At 49.0% G+C, this 24,767-nt stretch overlaps 1 protein-coding gene across 3 annotated transcripts in view; it reads right to left on the minus strand.

The window, feature by feature from the left end:
• Positions 1-24,767, minus strand: part of NOS1 (nitric oxide synthase 1) — a 225,182-nt gene that overhangs the window by 145,352 nt on the left and 55,063 nt on the right. The window contains exon 1 of one of the 3 annotated variants that reach the window (XM_021923001.2): positions 483-668. The exons of the other annotated variants lie outside the window; for them this stretch is intronic. The gene's annotated coding sequence lies outside the window, so the exon portion shown is untranslated. Of the gene's footprint in view, positions 1-482; positions 669-24,767 lie in introns of those variants that run through there. 3 annotated transcript variants of the gene reach the window in all.

The raw sequence follows: 24,767 nt of genomic DNA on the forward strand, positions 1-24,767 counted from the left end.
GGGGAGCGGAGCCCTCCCAGCCTCGGGCCCCCAGCAGCGGACGGCTGGCGGTGCCAAAGACTCCGCCATTACCTGCGGCTCGCAGTTGCAATTCGGCCGCAGAGTCTGGCACAGAGGAAGGCGTAAAGTTGAGCTTGGGCAGGTACAACGGTCCCCAGGGACTGGCATCCCCCAGCCAGGGCTGCCCGCGGGAAGGTAGCGAGCTGTGCCAAGGGCTCCGCCATTACCGCCAGCGCACAGCTCGGAGCCGAGCGCGCGGCTGGGGAGCGACTGGGGTCCTGCAAAGTTGGAGCCTGGGCGCACAGACCCCCGGACTGGAGCCCCTGGCCTGGGGCCGCCCGCTAGGAGGAAAATGAGGCCGCCCGAACCAAGTTGGGACGCGCAGCAAAGCCCGAGCCTTCCGCGCACACCAGGGACTCGGGCGGGAGCGGGGAGCCCTGGGGACGGAGAAGGGGCGCGGGACGCCCGGATCAGGAACTCACCTGCCGCCGAGCCGGGCAGCGCGGAGGCTGCCTCTTCGCGCTGCGCACCCGCCCGCCCGCCTCCTACTCCTCCTCTTTCTCCCGGGCGCCAGCGGCCGCCGCGCTCCGGGGTCTGAATCCTCCGAGTCCACCGCCCCGCGCGGCTGGAGGGCGCCGGTTGCACCCACTCGCCTCCTGGTAGGAGCCGCGCGCGTCCCTCCCCTTCCCCTCCGCTTTGTGCCTCCAAGATCCCTCCCCACCCCCTCTCCCCTAGCCCCCACTCCTCCCTTCTTTTCTCCCCTCCCCTTGCGTCCCCTCCCTCAGCCTCAGCGAACCCAAGTTCGGGACGGAGGCTGCGAGCTTCCCCGGCGCAGTGCTGGGCGCCCCGCACGCGCCCCTGGCTCACCCCGTCCACTCGGCCGCTGCTCGCTGCTCGCTGCCCGGCCGCCCCTCCGAGGAGCCGCGGCGCTAAGTAGCTCCTCACCCAGCCGCTGGGAACGCGGCATAAATATGTAGGGACTGAGCCGTGAGCTCAGCGAGGGTCGTGAGGGGGAATTTATTTCTTAATGTCCCTCCTTTATCCTATCATCGCTGAAACGAATTAGTAGTGACGTCCAACCCGACTGGTTCATGGGTGTGGGGAGGGAGACGTCGCAACCCTCATTAAAAGAGCCGCTCTGGGCTCCAAAGCATACATCTTTTATATAACCTAATTTCCATTTTTTTTTTCTATCAGGAAACACACACACACACACACACAACGACAATTTCTGGGAGCCTGGAGAGGGCTGAATGTAGTAGCCACGCAGGGGAGGGCAGGTCTATTTGGGCAGAGAAGGCCCCATGGGAGGCAGGGAGGGTTCTTTCTGTCTCTACATCAGTGTTGGGAGAGCATTCCTTAATGGGACAGTGGAACACACAGCCCCCCAGGTTGGGCAGTGCTGGGGGCCCCTCCCGGGAGCCCGCAGAGTCGCAGCCTGGGTTCTGGCCTTGGCTCTTGGGTGGACAGACGGAGAAAGGCAGCCTGTTCAGGAAATGTTGCCTGGTTCTGGTCTTTTCTGGAGCCACACTCAGGCCTGGCATCTGGGGAGGGGGAAAGATGGAGGGCACATGTTCATCTGTGGCCTGGGAGCGCCACAGGTGTGGAGAGGCCAAGGTCTGGGCTGGAGGAGGGGAAGACACAGGGAACGCAGCTTCCCTTCCTTTCTTAGGGGCCCTAACATATGGGTAACCATATAAACCCGACTCAAAAGCTGTCTTTTCCTGGGCAGATTGCAAAGGATTTTGCATCTCCCCGTTGCTGTTGCTGCTGCTCACACAGTCTTGGGAAAATGGGGGAAAAGCAAGGAAAGAGAGGACACACACACACACACACACACACACACACACACTTGGCACCTGGCTCTGGGTGATTTGATCTTTTCTTCCTCCCCAGCCTTGCCAAGTGGAGCAAACCCACTCAGGCTTCGAGTTGCACAGAGAAGAGGCAAAGAGGAAAACCACCACCCCCTTTGTCACTAATAAATGCTTTTCAGATGTCTTGCACATCCAGCAGGGGAGGGGGGTGTGACTTTGGGGGCAGGAAGAGGGGTGTGGGGGATGAGGAGGGGAGGAAGGAATAAAGAAGAAGCTGATAAGGGTGCATGGAGGTCTATGCTGTCTTCCACACACTGGAAGGAGGCCTGGAGAAATGCCGCCAGCCCCAGCGCTCTGCCGCTTCCTGACTGCCACAAGGGCAAGTTTCAGAGCCTGTTTCCTGAGCCATGGATGGGCCTGGGGATATCGTGAGGATATACACAATGAGATGGTGTTGGTGAAGCCCTTGACATAGTGCTAGACATATAGTAAATGCTCAGGAAACAGTTGCCAACAATAATGATGATTTTGATGATGATGAGAGTAAGAACAGTGGCACACAGACTGGATGGGGGTCGGGTCCCAGAAAATTGAGGCTGGAGCTGAGTCCTTGCAGTCTGGTCCCCTCCTGTCTTGGGTCCAGCGTCCCTTGCCTGAACCATTTCAAAGTTGAGTGCTGGGTTTCAGTGGTGTCATTCTCAGAACGCTGCTCCCTCAATTACCATGGCAACTGGGGAAAATCAGGAAGCCAGGGGAAGGGAAGCTGCTGTTCCACTGGGCTGGCGGTTCACCTGCTCAAAACAGAGTCCACGTCTGCCTGTGTGTGGGTCGAGGCCAAAAGAAGCTCAGAGTAGGGGCACTTCCCCTCTGGGTGCACAAGCTGTTTTGAAACTGGGGAGAAGGGTGGTTGGGAGGGAATGCACGGCCACGAGATGGTGGAGATAGTGGCGTCAGGGCCAAGGCTGGCTGTGCCTGCAGAAGGCAGAGTTGGCTGGATTTGGGGAGAGCAGGACAGAAACCCCACTCCCCTCACTTCTCTCCTCACTTCCAGGTGCCTTGGTGCAATTAAAAGCAAAGCCTTAGAACGTGGCTCTTGAGACAGAGATCTGGGAAGACAGTCTCAGAGCCCATGGGTGGAGCCAGGGACCATGAGGGGCCCTCTGTGTGTGTGTGTAGATGAGAGAGGAAAACAGACACACACACACACACACACACGCATGCACACACACACACAGAGTCAGAGAAGAGAGAGAGGCAGAGAGATTGGCAGAGAGAGATATATAGACAAAGAGCGAGACAGAGACAGCAGAGACTGGCAGAGACAGTGAGAGACAGATAAGAACAGACAGAAAGACTGGCAGAGAGAGAGAGAGATTGGCAGAGATGGAGATAGAAAAAGCACACAGAAAAAGAGAGAGACAGAAAGATTGACAGGAAGACAGAGACATATTGGCAGAGACAGAGAGAAAGACAGAGAAAACAGAGGGAGACAGAGATTGGCAGAAAGAGTAAGAGAAGAGAGAGGCAGAGGGATTTGCAGAGAGAGAGAGAGACAGACAGACAGATTGGCAGAGACAGAAAGAAAAAATACACAGAGAGACATATTGGCAGAGAGAAAAAGAGACAGTAAGAGAGAGGCAGAGAGAGATCGGCAGATTGACAGAGAGACTGGCAGAGAGAGAGAGAGAGAGATTGGCAGAGACAGGAAAGAAAGACAGAGATACAGAGAAAGATGGACAGTGACAGACAGAGCCAGACTTCCCTTCCCTCCCTCTGGTGGTTTCCCTAGGATTAATGGGAACTAGGGACACTAGTTGCGGTGGCAAAGAGAACAATGGCCATCTTCTATTGAGCACTTCTCATTTCACTGGTTTTGAGCCAAGCATTTAATAGGTATATCTCACTGAACCATCAGAAAAATGGTAAGAGATGACCCCCTTTCTTATTCCCATTTTACAGAGGGAGAAAATAGAGGCTCTGGAGGCCGAGTGACTTGCTCCAGATCACCCAGGTAATCGGTGGTAAAGCAGATATTAGAACTCGGGACCCCAAAGTGGGACTTTTCCTGCCTCCTCGCCTCTGTCTTGTGGAGAAAGAGGGAGAGTGAGGATGTCGGAGCCATCCGGGGAGTGTCTCAGGTTTGGGGAGTGTGGCTCCTGGTGTCTGGGGACCGCTACCACATGAGTGCTGGGCATTGTCTCCAGAGATCCCCAGCAAGTGGAGGGAAGAGACTTTTACTGTCAACCAGGTGGCCTTGGGATAATGCACAGTGACAGTCCCCCAAATGCCCCTTGGGTGTAGTGCCTTGGAAACTGCTCTGGGCTGTCACAATAACCTGATTCCACCAGGACCCCTTTGGGGTTCAGGGGAAGATGAGGGTTGTGCCACCCTTCTCTCGAGCTATTGGAAAGTCAAACCAGCTGAGACCCGTCCTGGCATCAGCACAGGGCAGGCACTTCATAAATGGTCACCATGATAACAATTATTCTTGGCCTTTCTCTCAGGACCACACGCCTCAACCTGTGCGTGGATGGTGGATGGGTGAAAAGGGTGTCCCTTCCCCCCACCTCCCAGCCACTCTGGACCCTCATTGGTGCCCACTCCTTAGTGCAGAGGTGGACCCCAGGGGAGTGGAGAGCTCTGGTGGAGCCCCGAGCAGGAGGAGGAAGGGAGGAGGCTGGCCTCACTGATATGGCTGTCACCGAGGGGGTAATACATTATCCAGGGCTAATGAAAACATAATTATCTTCTTTTGGCTGCAGAGAGGGGCTAATTTAATAGGCTGCGATCGAAAGGCATCTGCTGAATTCACCCAGCAGTGAAAACACTTGAAGAGCTCCAGTGGGGGAAATGGACAGAGTGCGGCTGGCCGGGTCCGGCAGCTGCGTCCAGGTGGCAGCTCCCCTGGGAAGAACGGGGTTCCTGGGGCTGCAGCAGAGGGGATGTGGCTGCTGGTAGGCGTCCTATGCACAAACAGACCTGGGCTTCTTTCTTGCCATGAGTTCTCAGGCCAGTTATTTCCCTGTCTCAGCCTCACCTTCCTCATCTGTAAAATGGACGTTCATCCTACCTTCCTGACATTGACTGGGAGGAGCGGATGAATGATATGAGAGAGAGCCTGGCACATTCTAAGTAAGTGTTTCATGAAATTTTCACCCCTCTTCCACTTCCTGGGCTGGCTCTACTTGGCCTTCAAGTCTTAGCGTGAACTCCCCGTCCTGGGAGCAGCCCTAGGCACTCTGCATGTCCCACTTCAGAACATACAAGTTCTGTGATGTTTACTCATTCAGTGCCCTCACGAGGGCAGGGTGATCTGTCTCCTCTGTTACTCCAAGGCAGGGATTCTCAAAGCGTGTTCCCTGAATGATGAGATTAGCATCACCTGAGAACTTGTTAGTGATGCTGATTCCAGGGCCCCACCTCAGACCACCCGAATTAGACACTCAGGATGGGGCCCCGCAATCTGCATTTTAAACAAGCCAGTCAGGTAATTCTGATGCCTGCTCAAGTTCGAGAACCTCTGTTCCCACCAAAAACCGAACAAATGTTTGTTTAAATAAGTAGAAGAATTTGCTGTTAAGCTGGGGTTCAGCTATGTGATGACAATAAGTCTCCCCTATTAGACACCAACTATATACCCAGCCCTGTGCATTATCCCCTTGAACCCACCAAGCCACCCCTTTACCTGTTACTCACCATTTCCCACACTACTTCATCCCCAAGAAACGCCCCTTGGTCTGCCTCATTGTCCTGCCTTGCTGGCCTGTTGGAGGTGTTGGAAGACCCATGGGGTGCCACCTCTGTGTCCTTCCTGTTCCCATGGTGCGCAGGTCCCCTCCCTCCCTTAAGCAGCCCCGTCCACTCAGGGCTTCTGATTCTGGAAAGGAAGTTAGCTTTTGACCCTGTCTCTGGGTATTTGGCTGGGAAAGTGATTTGGACCTGCTTGTTGTGAAGGACGGCATCCATTGGTCAGTTTTGCAGTTAGAGTAAGGAAGGGCCTTTGGAGATGGCTGCCTCCAACCTAGCATTTTACACTAGGGAGGCCAAGATCCAGGAAGGTTTGACAATCCATCCCGGGGCAGCAGCCTATCAGTGACAGATCAGTTTCCTGTCCTAACTCCCAGTTCAGGATGCGGGGTCTGAGACTCCTAAGAGCAAAGTGGGTGTCACTAAAGTGGCCCTGGGGGCATGCTTCTGTAGGACCCAGGAACAATGAACAGCGAACAGGGTTGTCCGAGAGCCCAAAACCCCCAGGAGAGGTAGGATATTTGCAGGACTCTGGCAGAGAAGAACGAGGGAAGAGCCCTTTAAGGCTTAAGGAGGCAGTCTGAGCATTAAAAACACTAGATTTGTGGCTGGAACACCTGCTTTCCAGACCTGACACTTCCACCAATGTGCTATGTGAGCTCAAGGAAACTCCTTGTCATCTCTGGGTCTCAGAAAATCTTAACCTGAAGATGGCCAAGTCCCTGGAATTATATGCAAAACCAATTGCAAGTGCATTTTGCTGGGGTAGAAGGTTCACAAGTGTGCAGCGGCTTTTTAAAGGGTGTGAGACCTTGGAAAGGTTAAACGCAATTTCTTGCCGGAGAACCGGTTGGCAAATTTGCAGATGCCTGTAGCTCTATGCAGCCCGTTTGGAAGAGATGCAGTTTCCAAAATGACCAACAGATGGCGCGCTAAACCTTCGCTGTAGCCTTCCTGTTTTCCTGGAGACCAGTCAGGTAGTCCATGGCTTCCTATACTCAGCTTTCAGGACCAGAACCTAGGTCCCCGCTAAGCTAGGCTGCCCTGGGTGGGTTGAGAATCCTGGATCACCCCAGAAACTGTCCGCATCTCCTGGTTCCTAGCATCTGTCCACATAGAGAAGACACTAAAAAGAATGTGAGGGCATAGGCAGGACATGGGGTGGGGGTTGCAAACATACCAGAGGACCAAGTAAAACATTGAGAGGAGTCCTAAGTTTGCTCTTGATACCCTCAATTTAGTCCTTCAGTTCTTCCCTTCACCCACATTACAGAATTCCCTGGTCATCTCGCCCCAATTAAAGGCAACACATTGCAAAAATTCTCTAAGCCTGGAATTCTGATGGTCTAAATTGCACTGGGGTATGAAGGGCTGGTCAAAGTATTTGCATTTTGAAGGCACTGTTAGGGAGAACCCAGTGCTAACAGGGGGTTGCGAATGTACATACTTCCGGGGAACATGAAGTGGGCTGGGTAGGAGACATCAGGGAGTAGTGGAGCCTGTGGCTAACTGGAGCACATGCCCCTCCTAAAGGCATTCACATTCAGATGTTTCCAAAGTAGCGTTCCACCCAACTAAATCACTTGGGCCAATAGTATAAGAGCTCTGACCAAGGAAATGGGTTTCAGCCTGGTTAGTGGAGCTGTTTGAGCAGCAAAGAAGGTCTTAATCAGAATGGAAAATAGTGGCTCCCAAACTCTCAGCTGTATAAGAATTCCCTGAGAAGGGGAACACCAATTCCTTGACCCTGCCTCCAAAGATTAGGAGTCTAGATCTGGGGTGGTACCCAAAAGGCTGTATTTTTAATAAGCTCTCCAGGGGAAACTGAGGCAGGTTGTCTTCTGGTTCTAAGTTGGCTACCTTGTGCTGGTAAGGCCACCCCAGTCTGCTGGGCTGGGTCCTTACCCTTGCTCAGCAGATAACTGGAGTTCAATGACAGAGCTTCTCATCACCAATGACATCCCCTCAAAATGAAAGCATCCCCTCAAAAAGAAAGATCTCTTATAATTCTGCCCCACCCCCCACCATACCACAGACATGTGCAAAAAAGATGACATGGGCTGACTTATTTCTAAGAATTAGGCAAATTCTGAGACCAGTCCCTAGGGGAGGATAGTGGGGAGGTGGTTGAAAGAGGAAGAGGTTAAATTCCAGCTCAGTGTTCTGGAAAGCTCCCAAACCAGGGCCAGGGTACCTGACTTCTTTATTTGACTCTATCCTCCATCTGCTATGTGACCTTGGGCAAGTACCATTCCCCCTCTGGGCCTTAACTTCACCATGTATAAAATTAAAGAGTGGTAGACTGGAGCATAGCTTCCTCCTCTGTTCTAGGACCACCTTGGGCTCTCCAGTAGTGTCTTGGGGTCTCCCTGTCATGTAGGTCAAGGGGGAAGGTTGGGGAGCTGAGCTCTGAGCTCACTCAGACCTGTTCTGTTTTTAATCTGTCTGTGTATCTGGCTTCCTCATTCAGCTTTCATTGAGAGCTACTGGCCTGGCATCTTCTAGTATACATGTAATCATTCACTTCCCCCTCTTTCTGGTGGTCCACATGCCTGGCACTATGTCAGGGGGCTGGGGCAACCCCAGGCAGGCTTCTGGCTCATGAAGTGCTCAGTGCCAATGAGAAAGTCAGATGAGCTCATAGTCTACAGGCCGTAACAACCAAGCCTGCTAGCGTGCTGATGCTTTGCAGCCTACACTGCCCAGAACCATGGAAAGGGATCCTGCTGGCCTCACCCTGACTCTTAAAGCCTTAATGAGAGAACCCACTTTCTTCTCCACAGCCTGACAGCCTAGAGCTCTGTTAGCTTCATATGCTTTGACATTTGATTTATTCAAACAGACATGCGAGCAAACTGTCTTAGACTCTTCTCTAATTGTGTGGAAGAGGGGAGGGCACACTGATATGGTGTGATGTAAAAGCTTTGGAGTCAGTCCTGGGCTTTGCTACTTCCTAGCTGTGCAATCTTAGGCAAGTTAATTACCCTTTCTGAGCCTCAGCTTTCTCATCTGGCAAAACTGGGGAAGATGATAATCCCTACTTCATAGGATTGTGCTGATAAAATGAGATAGTGGATTGGAAGCCCTTAGCACAGTATTTGGCACATAGTACATGCACAACAAATGGTAGTTCCTTCTCCTCCTATTATTACTAACGTGAGGGTCCTGCCTCTGTTTTGAGATTAGGAGCCCCTTGAGGGGTAGGAGCCATGTCCAAATCTATTCTGATATTCTCTAGTATGCCTAGCAGTTTGCCAGTACATCCCAGGCATTCAGCTACTGAATTCAATTGCATGGAGGAATTAGGACAATTTCTCTAGACCAGTGGCTCTCAAAGTGTTTTTCCCAGACCAGCATCACCTGGGAACTTACTAGAAATGCAAATTTTATGAATCCACTCTAGACCTAGTGAATCAGCAACCGTGGGTGTGGGGCCTGGCAATCTGCATTTGGAGAAGACTCCAGTGATTCTGGTACACTTTCAAATTTGGGAATCAGTTATCTAAATCAATAATTTTCAAATTTGTTTTAGCTGGGGCATTAAAAAATATTCTAATGGGATTGTATGCAGAAGCCAGTATATAAAATAGGTGAAAGGGGAACTATTGCAGAATCATGAAGCAGGGGGCAAGATTCTTGACTGCCCTGTCCTCCTCCAGGGAGCCCGTGGAGCATTTAGGACTTCCAGGAACAAAGCTTAAAAAGCATTTCCTTACAATTTTTCATCCTCCTACTCATCTCATCTACCCACCTATCCATTCAGCCACCCACTGACCCATCCATCCATCCATCCATCCATCCATCCATCCATCCATCCATCCATCCATCCATCCATATCTGTTGGGAGATTATGTGTCTCTTGCATTTCTCTATGTCTTACCAGCAGAGGTACTGATTGCCTTTTCTTCAGACTATCCTTTTAAGGATGCTTATATAGAGAACAGCTTTGGAAGACAGAAATAATGTTTCAATTCAGAGCAAAGGGCAGGCATGTGTACTATCCAGTATGATAAATATACTATCTCAGGAAAAGGGGGCAGGTTTGTCTAGTATTCAGGATGGGGTTTCCTCTCTTGTAATCCAATCCATGTCACCTAATCCTCTTTCTGTTGGAGATTGAGGAACTGGCACAAATGCTGATACTCTGGTTATTACTATTGCTGTGAGTAATAAAATCCTATGTCTCTGACCCAGGAATCTCATGTCTTCTGCCAACATCCATAAAACTCGGCAGCTAAATTGTTGTCTTGCATGTAGAGTAAAGCCTCCAATCCTTCACTGTTCTTGACACTAGTCAGCCTCCCCCACATCACTCTTTTGTTGTTTCAGCATAGTGTGTTGGCTACTCCATGGCATGCAAAAGAAAATTGTGTCCTAGCCTCAGAGGGCTTGCAGTTGGCTTGTCAAGGTGAAAGATAGAGACCCACTGATCACTCTAGCCATGCTGTCAGGCAGAAAGTGGGAGTTTTTTGGAAGAATGAGAAGTCTGGACTTGGGAGACAGCAGAATGTCCAGAGGAGGGCACATCTCTGGAGTCCACAGGGAAGGACTGAGGAGTCTACAGGGAAGGTCTCTGGACAGGACAACAGCATTCTTCTGCACCTCCCTCTGTCCCTGCACTGCTATGTGTTCACTCTCATCTGTCTCTGCTTCTCTGTCTGAGCACTCTTTGGAGCAGAGACCCCATTTTCTTCATCTCTTGGGCCCCAGAACTCTACCCAGTGTTTGGCACACACTAGGTGTTTAGAAAAGGTTTGCTGACTCACAGGAAGAATTTCAGGTAATATTAATGATGACGATAAAAGAAATATGATGATCAGAAACACTTAGTAGCACTTTAGCACTCACTATATGCCAGGCAAGGTCCTAAGCTCCCACCCACATGGGAAGTGTTATATTCATATATTGGTATATTCGCTGTCACATACTTGGTGAACAATATATTAGTGTGTTAGCTCTCACCCACTTAATGACTGGCAGAGCCAGGATTTGAACCCAGGAAGACTGACTGCAGGGTCTGTGCACTTAAATGCTACACAATGATTGCTAAAGTTGAAGAGGGAATGATTAGAAGGGGCAGCTTGGGACACAGGAAGATGGGGTGGCAACTAAAAAATAAGCTAAGCATCACTTCACCGAGATCACCATGGTAACTATTTCTTGAGCACTTACTATAGACCACGCTAATCTTCCTTATTCTTCATAGCCACCCTATTAGTTGGGTATTATTGGCCTGTTTTGGGGGGAAACTAAGGCATAGAGAGGTAGAATTACTTGCTCAAGGATACCTGGCTAAGCAGTGGCAGCTGCAGAATTGGAGCTCAGGTTGGTTGGACTCCAGAGCCCAGTAATCTTAAGGGGAAAAGTCTGGTTGAGGTGAAGCCCTAGAAGGTTGGGGTGACCTTAAGGCAAGGGGTTCCATTGACTGGACTTTGAGGCAAGGTTAAGCTGACCTAGGTCTGGAGCCAAAGAGAAGAAAATGAGAAAAATGGGTGCCCTTCTTAAACTTTCTAGCCCAGGGTATCCACATCACTGTTGTATCCAACTGATCAATGTTATGAAAAGAGAGAGAGGGTGGGCACTGAAGCCAGGCAAGACTCAGCCCAAATCCAGCCTCTGCTTCCTGCTAGCTGTGTGACCTTGGGCAAGTTACCTAACGTCTCTGAGCCCCAGAATCTACCTGCCTGTCAAAAACCTTGAAAATCACATGAACTAACAGCTCCAAAGTACCTAGTATGTACTAGGCACCCAACCAATGTCCATTCCTTTATTTATTCAATAAATATTTACTGAAGCACCTTCTGGTGGTGCCCCACCCATATCACCTTGACACCTACCATTCCCATGCATGCTGATCCAGCTGCCAGCTGTGAGCATCTGCAACTCTTTTGCTAAAAAAAGTCAGGGAATTCATACCCACCCACTCCCCGCCTCACCCAGGAACACTTAACCAATGATTGACAAGATTTGGGGTACAAATACCTGAATACTTCCTTGCCCCTTGATATGGTTTGGCTCAGTGTCCCCACCCAAATCTCACCTTGAATTGTAATAATCCCCACATGTCACAGGAGGGACCCAGTGGGAGGTAATTGAATCATGGGGGGGGGGGGGGTCTTTTCCGTGCTGTTTTCATGACAATAAATAAGTCTCATGAGATCTGATGGTTTTATAAAGGGGAGTTCCTCTGCACAAGCTCTGGCTTGCATGCTGCCATGTAAGACATGACTTTGCTTCTCATTCGCCTTCTGCCATGATTGTGAGGCTTCCCTAGCCATCTGTAACTGTGAGTCAATTAAACCTCTTTTCTTTATAGATTACCCAGTCTTGGGTATGTCTTTATTAGCAGCATAAGGACAGACTAATACACCCCTTGAGTGGACTAACTCTGAGATGTGTTTTCTACATTGGTTTCCATGCCTGATAATTCATCCTTCATTGGCTCCTTGCCTTCTCTGTCTCATTTCTCCATTCTCCTATCTGTGTTTTCTGAGATCTCCTCCCAAAGAAATTCCTTGCATCCCAACCCTTGTCTTGGAATTGGCTTCTGGAGGACTCAAACAAAAGTGAAGCTAAGACATGTACTAAACTCCTCTCACATACCACCCACTGAACTCCATCTTGTGCCTGGATTAACCAGACAGATACAGTCCCTGCTGTCAGGATGCAAAGACTCAGGCCATCAGAAGAATCAATTACTAAATGAAGAAACTCATAAAGGATTAACTGCAGGCTGGGCACGGTGACTCATGTCTGTAATCCCAGCACTTTGGGAGGCTAAGGCGAGAGAATCACTTGAGGTCAGTTGTTCGAGACCAGTCTGGCCAACATGGCGAAACCTCATCTCTACTAGAAATACAAAAATTAACTGGGTGTGGTGGCATGCGCCTGTAATCCCAGTTACTCAGGAGGCTGAAGCAAGAGGATCGCTTGAACTGGGAGGTGGAAGTTGCAGTGAGCCGAGATCACACTACTGCACTCCAGCCTCGGTGACAGAGTGAGACTCCATCTCAAACAAGAAAAAAAAAAAAAAGAATTAACTGCAGATATGAAGCCCCTTTTCTTCCCCTTTTCTGCCTCTCAGAGATGTTAAGGCCCCGTCTTAGGATGCATCTGAGTCTTTCCAGAATTGTAATAACTTTTCATGCCTTTTCTTGACCACTCAGTGAATAAGTATTTTGAAGCCAGAATCATGTCTCATTGTTCATATTTTTTTTTTCCCTGCAAAATGCCTGGCCCATCGCTTTGTGTTCATTCATATGATAAATATTTATTGAGCACGACTGTATGTCCTAGGCCCTGGCGGGGACACACTGAGCTAACAGAAGTGGCCCCAGCCTTCATGGAGTTGATATTCTAGCTAGGGAAGCAGAACATACACAAGTAAAGACATCAATAAGATAAAAGTTCACCAGTAAACAGATAATATGATGTCAAATGATGATGAGGACTCTGGCAAAAACACCAGGACAAGGGGGCCAAGAAGGGACTGGGCTGGAGCCAATTTTAGATAATATGGCAGGCCCCTTGGAGGATGTGCATACAGTTGGTGCTCCATAAAGTGTTGTTAAATACAGGAAGTATCATCTTTAACTATCCAGCCAGTGAATAATATGACAGATGAGGATAACACCCTTGATATAAAAGGGAAAAGGGGCCAGATGCAGTGGTTCATGCCTGTAATCCCAGCACTTTGGGAGGCTGAGGTGGGCGGGTCACTTGAGGCCAGGAGTTCGAGACCAGCCTGACCAATGTGGTGAAACACCATCTCTGCTAAAAATACAAAAAGATTAGCCAGGCTTGATGGAGCACGCCAGTAGTCCCAGCTAGTTGGGAGGCTGAGGCACAAGAATCACTCGAACCCAGGAGGTGGAGGTTACAGTGAGCTGAGATGGTGCCACTATACTCCAGCCTGGGCGACAAAGAGAGACTCTGTAAACAAATAAATAAATACGAAAAGACCACGTAGAATTTTCCAGTCATTCAGAAATCTGTTGGGTCTCCAGTGCACACAGTTTTTGTGCCAATTAACACCCCCCCCACCACCACCAGAGGAAGGCGGCATTGATAATTGATCGGTACTAGTAGGAGAGCTGTCAGAATCAACGAAGGGGCCATCTGAGGTGTCAGGAAGCCACAGGTGCTGGTAAAAACAGAGTCTGCAACAGATTCTGCAGTAAGTCTCATGACTGAGAAGAGGCTCAGGCCAGCAACAGCTGATACTTCATGTCTGCGTCTTCTGCTGTAGGCTTCACGCTAAGTACCTGATGAGGGACACACTATTAAGGCTCTGATAACCCTGTTAGGCAGCTACTATTATAACCCCATTTTCCAGGGGATGAGGAGATTAGTAACTTGCTCAACATCGCACAGTGACCATGCAGTGTGTTCAGGACCACAATGGAGAATGGTGGTGAGGGAGGCACAGAGGAGGCATGCCTACCCAGCCTGGGGCAAATCAACGCCTACCTCCTAGGCATAACTTCTGAGCTGAAGGCTGGAGAAGGATGGGGGTTGGCCCAGGGAAGGTGAGCAGGGAGGAGGGAAAGGAACTCATTCTAGAGAAATGCAAAGATCTGGAAGTGTTGGCACTTTTAGTAACCCCCAGGAGCTTATATTTTGCTGAAGGTGAAATTAACCCCTTGTCCAAGAGTTTGCACAGCTCAGGGCCTGGCTGGATGAAAGTCACGTTTCTGGAGCCATGGTGTAGTCCTAGGCTTCCCCATACCCCGGGGAAATGCTGTGTGGAGGGTGTGGGCATCTCCCAGGTGATTCTCTGTTCCTTCTTTGGGCAAGGTTAGCCTTGTGCCCATCTCCCTGGGCCAACAGAATGGAAGATCTCTGGGGTCAGTGACTGGGCTACCATAATTCTGGCAGCTAGAGGGGTCTTTATATCAGCTTATAGGATTGGTTTGGATCCCTGGGTTATTGGGGGCCTTGGAGTCAACAGCTGTGGTGGGCTAAGGGTGGCTGCAGGGTCTGACACATTTGTTAGCACATGCTGATGCTGATGCTGGCATCTAGAGCACCTCAACCTCCACCCAGGGCTGCAGCCTCCCACCCAAGCTCACCAACAGGGCTCTGAGCTGTGGTTAGCAGCTTAATTAACTATCACACATATAAAGTCCCAAAGGCTCTGACCCCATCTTTCCTTCTCTGTAATCACTCTGCAGTGTGAGCCACCATCTTCCTCACCTGGGCCATGCCACCAGCCCCAACAGGCTTCCCTGATCCCTACAATCCAGTCTCCTAGCCCAAGTCAGCAAGATCTCTCCAAGGTGCACATCTGACCATGCCATCTCCAGATCTGGAAGTACTTCAGAGTCCCCAGTGACCTCCGGATAAAGCCCAGATTCTTTAACATCCCTCGGTTCATTTATTCTTCCAACCCGCAAAAGATGATTGAGCACCAATAGATGACCCTTATTAGGTTTGATGACGCATTCGCTTCTCAACTGACTTCGTTTCATGTTCTTTTTGGTAGGAAGGAACCTATGAGAACATTTCTTATTTTCTCAGGCTCAGCATTTGCATCCCTTCTGCAGCTGCACCTTAACTTTCTTTGGGGTGCCCCCACCCTCCTTCACTCAGTCTTGGGACTCTGGTTCCTGTACGAGGCTCAATTTTTCAGCTTTTCCTCAACATCTTGGTGCTACCTCAAATTCCTCCAATACACTTCTTCCTCCCTTTGCTGGAATTTTGCCAGAGTCAGTTTATGGTGCTTGAAACCAAATAAATCCTAATGAATGGGTCCACCTCTCATCTTTCAGCCTGGAAGGGGCATGGGCAATTGTTGGTTTGCCCCCTCTAGGTTAATTCACTACACTTCTGCACTATGCTAGGTGCCCTTGGAGGCTGACCCAATGGACAGACCTCTCTTCTATTTGGATTCAGTCAATAGAACACATTGGTAGGATAATGGGGGGTGAGAGGAGAGTAAGGTTGGGTTTATTCCCTCTTGGGTTAGAAAGAGCAGTGGCTGCCCTGGGCTAGAAAGAGCAGTGGCTCTGTCCCTTTGTTAGAGGCTGTCCTCGCCACGTAGCTCATTCCCAAGTTCTGCTAGCTGCTCTCTTCCTCTCACTTTTTGAGGCTCCCCATAGTCCTGGGTCTTGCACTATTCCTTGTTGGTTTCCCTTGCCCCTGACCACACCTTTGTAAACTAGCCCTTCATTCATCTGTCCTCAGTTACATGGTTTGAGTGCATATCCCTTTCCTGCCGGGGCCCTGACTGATACAGGGAAGGTCTCTGCCATGATCCCTGCCTGCTTAGGATCTAGAGGAGATGGGAAGCTGTGGTGAGTCTCCCAGTCTTCTGGGATGTAGCAATAGAACAGAAGTTCTGGAGGTAGCAATAGAATAGAAGCAATAGAATCAGCACAAGCATCAGACAAAAAGTCTCTGAAAGTACCTGCAATGGGAAGCACTAAGAAGAGCTCCACTAGAAAGAGCTTGGAGCTGTATGTAGGTCAGAGGACAGGGGCCCACTACTTCCTTGCTGTGAGGCCCTGGAGAAAATCACCTCCTGTCTCCGATTCTTGTCTTTTCATCTGTAAAATGGAAATGATAACAGAGCCTACAGTATCGAGTTTTACTGGGGAGTCAATGACATCAGGTCATTCATTCATTCAATTATTCCTTAATTCAACAAATATGTATTGTGTCCTCCTATGTGTCTGGGAATGTGCTGGGTGCTGGGCACACAGTAGGAAAGAGAACAGGTGCTGCTCTTACCCTCAGGGAAAGAGATATAAGTAAGCAAAGAGCCACAAATAAATATCCAATTATTCACTGTGAAAAGCCCTCTTGCAAGGGGCTCCATTGGATGGAAAAGTCCTCTCTGAGGAAGTGACAGATGTTTGCTGAGTCTTGGAGGAGGAGGAAGGTTAGCCAGGTAGGAAAGGTGACCCACATATAGACAACAGAACATCCCAAGGTGGAGGTGATTGTAGGAGGAACCATGAGTGATGGGGAAGTAGAAGATGAGGTGGGACAGGTGGCAGGAACCAGGCCAATCAGGGCCTCGTACACCTCAGTGAGGGATTTGTATTTTATTCGGAGTGCAAGGTCTGATTTGTGGCTTGAAGGACTACTCTGGTGGGTATGTGAAGGAAAGACTAGGGAAGGGACAGGAACAGAGTCAGGGAGACCAGCAGGGACTGCCACAGTCTCCCAAGTGAGACTTGATGGTGGCTTAGACCTGGGTATTGGCTATGAAGGTGGAGGAAATAAACTGAAGCAGAGATGGTTGTCAGTCCCGCAAGGGTTCATACTCTCTATTTCCATAGTTTATAGTTGTGGATGGGAAGCAGCCAGAGACTACATTTCCCAGAGTCCTTTGCATCTGGATGTGGTCATGTGACTGGTTTTCACCAGTGAAATGAGGGCAGAAGTGATGGCCTCATCTCTGGGCTGAAGTGGTTAGGAACAGGTGTGTCTTCCCTGCCTTCTCTTTTCCTGTGTGTTGGTTGGAGGCAAAGTCCATAGGGGATGGCAGAGTCATAGATGAGAGCTCCATACATCCCTGAATCACCACCTGAACCCTTCATTAGATTTCATTTGTTTGCAGAATAAACTCCTATTATATTGAGTTACTGAGATTACAGGGTCTGTTTGTTACAGCAGCTAGCCCTACTGTAACCAACCTATGGACAGATTAGTTGAATAGATGGAACCAGCAGGACTTGGTTATTGTGAATGAACAAGGAGGTGAAGAATTACTTCTAAGTTTTAGCTTGAGCAACTGTGGAGATGGAGTTGATGTTTTCTGAGCTGAAGATGACATTAGAGAATTCACTTTTTCTTTTTTTATGGGAATCAAGAGTCAAGTTTAGAACACGGATGTTTGCAGTGTCTGGGAGACATCTGAGTGGATATGTCAAGTAGAAAGTTAGATATAAGGATTCAAAAGAGGTCTGGGCTGGTGACGTAGTTTAGAGATTTGTTGTCTTGTAGGTAGCATTTAAAGTACTTCGTAGGTACTCAATAAACCTTCTTTGAATCAGATGATGTAAATCATCTTTTCCTCACTTGTACTGAGCCTTTGGAAGTAGGTGGGCAAGAATCATCCAAAAGTAATTTAAAAGCCCCCCAAAACCCTGCAACAAGCTGAAGAACCATCCATTCCTTGCTTTGCTCTTGTATGCCCATTGAGGAGCCTCTCTGAGCTCAGAGCAGCCTGAGAATCAAGCTATTCAACAGCTGAATGAAGGTAATGCTGATGATGTTTAAAACCGCCTTCCTGCTGCATTGGGTAAAACACTCATCTTTGATGCAATGAAAACCACTTGAATGTCTGCCTTTTATTCCTTCAAACAGCTTCACCTTGTAGGCCAGGATTTGAAACAGTGTAAAAAAGGCAAGGCTTGGCTTCACCTGCCTCTGTGGAGGCCTCTTGTCCAACTTCCCAGGCTACAGATACTTTACTCTGTAGGGGTTTTGGTGGGATTCTGGGTAGGCCAGGAGGCAGTGTGTCTAGGAAGAGACCTCCAGGCAAAGTTGACGTTGTCATCCAAATGGCCTATAATCCCAGGGTAGTAAACTCAGATGCTTGCAGGAGGCAACTAGTCAATGAGTGAGAGAAATGGGTCACATGGGGACCTTAAGAACCAGAGAGCTCAGGTCATGGGTTAAGGGGTTGGTACGATTTGGCTCCAGCCCATTTGTTACCACGTGGAACACAAGTCCAGTACTGGTGGGTCTTCTGAATTTTCAAAAGAAGCCCCAAATTCAGATTTGATGTGAAATTTTCTGAGTTTTAAATGCTGGTAAAGGGTTACGTTTTAAAAAGTGCACTGGGGGCCAAACAAATAATTTGTACATGGTGCCAGTGACGCCTGGGCTTGCAACCAGCTTGAAACCCTTGGGGAGCTGTGGAGCAGACATGTGCCTCCTTCTCAATCAGTTGTCCAAGGGGACATACCATTTGGGAATTGTGATTGAACCCACACATGCTCTTTAACTCAGCCACAGAAATAGTGAACTATAATTATGGTTCTTTTAATTCCTCCTTTATTTAGGTAAACACTTAAAGTTTTTCAACAAGTGAGAAAAAGAAAAGATAAAGACTGAGAAAGAACTAGAATTCAAGAAAGAGCTAGAATTTGAACACTGGGGCTATGTATATCTTATCCACTGCTGTAAGTCAGGCTGGGTGCACAAAAAATGTTGCTGAATAAAGTATTGAATGAAAGGAAATGTGAATAAAAGTAGAAAAGTCACAGAGCCAAGTTTGCATGTTTCAGGGTGTGGAAGGGTGGCACAGTAGTTTCCCAAGCCCCACATTTTAGTTCTGTTACATCTAAATTATTCTCTGAAGAGGACATCTATAGGATGCTGGTGCAATGTATGAATGTATGATCGCTCCCATTGAGGAACATGAACTTAGTATTACCAAGGTCTGTGTGGTTGACCTGGCATTCTCCTTTCCCTTCTCTCCCCCACTAGAATTCCTCTCCAACCTTTAAATTGTAGCTCCAGACTATGCCACATATGAAGTTTTTATTGATTCCCCCAGACAATAATAGCAGCAATAACAGTCCCATTTAATGGACAACTACTACCTGCTGAACATTGTCCTGGATGTTTGTAATGATAACATTTTCGACACCTGGCCATAGTGGTGAGTACACATGACTAAGGCCTGGCCAGTCATAGCACCTCATACCCTTCCCCTAAAGTGATTGGTCTGAAAGGTAAGCAAGTGACTCAAGCAGAGCCAATCAGGCCTCTTCCCTGGAACTAATATACTGTTACTGGGTGAAGGAAGCTGTCTTCCTGCTGAGGCTGCTAAGCCGAAGCTGTTAGTGGTATTGTTACTGCCGCTTGGGAAAGGCTCATCTGCAGGAGAAGAGACTGAGGTTTATACAAATCAAGAGATGAGACAAGCAGAGAACAGAGGAAACTGTGGATGCAATGCATTCCTTTATCTGTCTCCTTGGAGTGGGGTTTTTGTCATTTACAACCAAAAGAATCCTGACGGATACAGCCCATTATATACGTTGTCATACTGAACTGTCTTAAGAACCCTGTGACACTGATATTAATAACCCTCATTTTATAGATTAGGAAATTAAGGCTCAGAGAGGTGAAGTGACTTGCCCAAGGCCACACAGCCACTAAGAGGATGGTTTGATGACTCTGGATGCTCTATTTCCATTGTGTTGCTCTGCCTGTCTTGATAAACCAGTTGTCTAGGTTAGAGCAAGCTAACAACAGCTAAAAAATATCATTATTATTCCTGTAGGGCAGGAATGTCTCCCCAGCTAAGAAATCTACTGTTTCAGGGTTAGAAGGAATTTCAGAGTTCAGTTGAGGTTCTTTGGAAAGAGCAGGGAACTTGGAATCGGGAGGCTTCTAGGGGAAGTTCTGTTTGTTCCTAGCTGGGAAAATCAGTCACTCAGTGTCTCTGTATTTGAATGTCCTCATCTGTGAAAAGAGGATAATACTCAAGATACAAGATTGTTATGACAATTAAAGGAGATAAAGTACATGAAACTGTCTTAGACATATAAAGCCCTATATAAAAGTAATGTACTAATACTATTATTTATTCCTACGATGCTTATGCCTCATCTCAGTTGTGCCTCCATACTCCCACATATAGGGAATTCACTGTCTCTCAAGACAGTTCTTGCCACCTTTGGACTATTTTGATTATTATGAAAGTTTTTCATATTCCAAGTTGAGATATTTTCTCCTTAGACTTGTGTTCATTGAGTCTATTTTATCCCCATGGGTTTCTTTTTCTTTTTCTTTTAAATTGAGATGGAGTCTCCCTCTGTCACCCAGGCTAGAGTGCAGTGGTGCAATCTCGGCTCACTGCAGCCTCCACCTTTTGGGTTCAAGTGATTCTCCTGCCTCATCCTCCCGAGTAGCTGGGACTACAGACGGATGCCACCACACCTGGCTAATTTTTTTGTATTTTTAGTAGAGACGAGGTTTCACCATGTTGGCCAGGCTGGTCTCAAACTCCTGACCTCAAGTGATCTGCCTGCCTTGGCCTCCCGAAGTGTTGGCATTACAAGCATGAGCCACTGTACCTGGCTTCCCATGGGTTTCATCCATCCATCAATCTATCCATCCATCCATCTATCCATCCATTCATCCATTCATCTTCCTCCCTCCCTCCCTTTTTCTCTTTCTTCATTCCTTTTTTGCACCCATCAATCTACTGAGGTAAATACTGAAGGAAATTGGAGAATCAAGAGCTTGTGCTAGTGTGCATGTCCACACTAGCTTCACTCCACCTATCCAATTCTCCATCCAACAATTGGAATAATTTTCTAACACAGATATAATCCTGTCACCTCCTTACTTCAAGCCTACCAGTGGTCATCCATGGCCCTCATGATAGAATGAGCTGAAGATCTCTGTCTGATATGGCCCCTGACCACCTCTCCAGCCTTGCCTCTCCCCTCTCCCATCTCATGACTATCCTCAAACCGAATAGAGTGTGACCCAGCTGAACAGAGTGACTGACAATTGTTGGGATGGGCCACTGTCTTCCCCGCCAGGCCTCTGCACAAGCTCTTCTCTATGCCTGGAATATGCCGCCCACCACCCCTGCTCTTTACCTAGCTCAATCCTACTTATCCTTCAGATGTCGGTGGAGACATCACTTCCTCCAGGAAGCCTCTCCCACCTCCAAAGACTGGGTGAAATCGCTTCTCTGGTATTTCCAGAGTCCCCTGGGCTCACCTCCAGCCCAGCATAGATCACACTATGATTAGATCCCTGCTTGCCTGTCTGTTTTCTGTCTCTGTGTTATATTGATATCTGGTTCTCCAACACCTAACAGAGTCTCAATAAAGAGTTTTAAATGGATACCATCTCTCCTTTCATTTCTGTCTCTTGTCACTTGCCTCCATCCCTCAGGACGCTGTGAATTATAAAGAGAGCTAATGACTCCACTACAGTAGAGATGAACCACTCTGGGAGGGGCGCCTGTCTGCAATAGCTCTAGCTTACCACAGTAGCTGAACCACCACCATTAGGTGGTGTCTGAGGGATCCTCAGACAGAGACCCACAGTAAGTGAAAGGGGTGGGTGTGTGTGTGTGTGTGTGTGCATGCTCCTCACTGCAGCACTTTGCAAGGGTCCCAAACTCCTACTTTCCAACATCAGTACTGCCAGGGGCCAGGGTGAAAGGCTGCTCATAGGAGGCTGTGTGGCACAGTGGTTGTCTCCTGTAACTGGTGTTGACTTCCTGGGTTTGAATCCTGACTCTACAGCTTCCCAGCTGGGTACCCTAGGGTAAGTCATTGAATGCATCAGTGCCTCAGTTTCTCCCTCCGTAAAATGGTCTTGATAATAACAATGTTAACTTTTGGGGTCAGGATGAGGGTATTCAGCAACACGATGCCAGTAAAGTGTTCAGTATAGAGCTGGGACAGAGTAAGAACTTAGTAGACCTCAGTTATTGTCATTGTTCTCCTTTAAATTTAAATGATTCTGCTTATCCAGAAGGCCTGGGATCTGGTCCCAGCTCTGCCGCTAACCCTGTGGATGGCCCTGGATAAGTCCTTTTCCCTCTCTGCACTTCTCCCTGTGTTCTCGAATTCTCCTGCCTCAGAGCTTCAGATGAGCGGGCTTTACTGAGCAGCTGTGAAGTGGCAGTTGGACTGCCTGGCCCTGAGCCTGCTCTTTTGTGGGGGATGAGAAGGTGGGCCGTGGACCTGAATCATCCCAGGATGATATGCCTTCAGAAGCACAGGAGGGCATGGGTAAAGGGCCTGCAAGCTGAGAGGTCGTAGGTGGAGTGACCAACTTTGTTGATGTGCCCAGGACTTTCCTGGTTTTAGCATTGAAACTTCCATGTTCCAGGTACCCTGTCTGTTCTGGGATCAATAGATGTCCACTGAGCAGGATCATCATGTTTCTGGGAAAAGGATCTGGGGATTATGAGGTTGGGACAGGAACTGAAGGCTGGGGAGGGGGGCCGCCCAACGCATCTGGCACTGCTGGTTGGGGGTACCTGGAGGTGGGATATGGTCTCAGCAAAGCGAAGGAGAAAGTAGAGGGGGAGGGGGAAGGGCTGCTGCTACTCTTTCTTTTTTTTTTTTGGATAGGGTCTCGCTCTGTTGCCCAGGCTGGAGCGCTGTGTCACAACCAGGGCTCCTTGCAGCCTGGACCTCATGCGCTCAGGCGATCCTTCCAACTCAGCCTGCTGAATAACTGGGACCACAGGCATACACCACCATGCCTGGCTAATTTTATTTGAATTTTAGTAGATACGGGATCTCCCTATGTTTCCCAGGCTGGTCCTGAACTCCCGAGCAAGTGATCCTTCCTCCTCGACCTCCCGTAGTGCTGGGATTACAGGTGTGAGCCACCGTGCTTGAGCTGTTTCCATTTTTGCACATCTCCTCCAAAGTATCAGCTGCCCTGTGGGATGAAAGCAGGGACTTTTCCAGCCTCTGGTGTTTGCTCTTCCTGTTACCTACTTAGGAACTGGGTCTGTATCTATATCCTTCCCAGGCTGCCTTGTAGCTCTCCATACATGTTTGATGAATGAACACTGAACCACACTACAGGTTTCAAAGCCTCATTTGACTTTCTAGTCTAGGGGGGACTAGAAAGGTCTTTTGGCAAGACAACAACAATAATAGCTAATGTTTGTTGAGTATTTCTGTGTGCCTGTGAATGTTCTAAGCACCCTACAGCAGTGCAGTTTCTTTTAACTCAGAAAATGGTTGCCAGTCCCAGATAGCCTCCATCCATCACTGCTGACATGACACTACACACCAGGAAACAGTCTACCCCCGTACTTCTCAACAGGATGACTTTGTGCCTCAGGAGACACTTGGCAATGCCTGGAGACATTTTTGGTAGTCACAACTGAGGGAGAGGTGGAGACCAGGGATACCACTCAATACCCTACAGTGCGCATGGCTGCCCCCACCACAAAGAATTATCTGGACCATTATGTCAGCAGTGCAGAGGTGGGGAGACCCTACATGATATGCTTCATCTCCTATTTTATCCTCTCAATGGCCCCATGATGTAAGATCACAAAAGAGGAAACTGAGGGTCAGAGAGGTTAGGCAAATGCCCAGTGGAGCCAGGACGTGATCGCTGGTGGATCGGGTGTCAAATCCCATGCTCTTGGCCCCTGCTCTGGGGAAGCTGACTGGGAGATGAGGGCAGAGAGGCTGCCTTGGGCAGGGGCAGGGGGGCCACTCTGCTGGAGGGCGTGGATCCTCCAGATTGCTGAACACAGTCCTGCCTGAGGGTCACTGGAGGGTCGGGGTGTGGCAGAGTGGCTTGTCCAGAGCCCAGAGACAGCCTGTGGGGAATTTTCCTGGCTGGCCAGAGCAGCCACCAGATGGGAGATCGAGCAGAATGTAATATCTGGCCATCTGCAGCCAGCAGCCCCCAAATGCAGCAGGCAGCCCCTCCTGGCAGATAAGAAGATTCTTCCTGCAACCCTGTGTGCTGGAGTCACTGCTGGTCTAGGACGACTGGACTTTGGGGAATAGAGCATCTCACATGCAGTTGATACATGCATGTACTCACGTGCACACAAGACACATGCCTGCACACAGCCTCCACCTTTCAGGTGCCAGGGGCTCTGACGGGCCCTGAGACCATGGGTGACCACAACTGTTGGACCATCCACCTCTCTGTCACAGGCCTGCTCTTGTCTCTGTGCCTCTCCTTAGGAAACTGGTCAGAATTTACCTACGGTGGAGGATATCTTTGCCCCCTGTGCCAAGCAGAAGGGAAAACATCAAGATTGCTATGAGTGGAGGCACGATGCATTCAGGAGGGCATGCAGGGTGGCAAGGGGGCAGGTCACCCTCACCTGTCCTCAGTCTACCCTGTGCCTTCAGAATACCTGTTCTCCTCTCAGTCCTGTGAGTCTTCAGCAAGTGCTCCTCTCCTCTCTGATCTGCTTCCAAGGAAATACAACCAGCTTCAGTTTTTGGGACCTGAGAGAGTCTTTATGAGTTCCAGAATCACCCTAGAACAATGAGAACTACCATTCACTGAGGGTTTAAATCAGGCACCAGGCACTGTGATGCACATGTCTCCTCCAACTCCTGTGATAGCTCTGAGAGATGTTGACATACACCCCATTTTCTGAAGCTCAGAGAGGTGAAGTCTTTCTCCCAAGGTCACAGAGCAAAGCACATTATTTCAGGGTTTTCTAGGAAGTTGAGACTCGTTGTAGATCAGGCAGAAGAGTGCAGGGCAGGGCATATG

Source organism: Papio anubis, chromosome 9 (genome assembly GCF_008728515.1).
Source record: "Papio anubis isolate 15944 chromosome 9, Panubis1.0, whole genome shotgun sequence".
NCBI classification, from domain to species: Eukaryota; Metazoa; Chordata; class Mammalia; order Primates; family Cercopithecidae; genus Papio; species Papio anubis.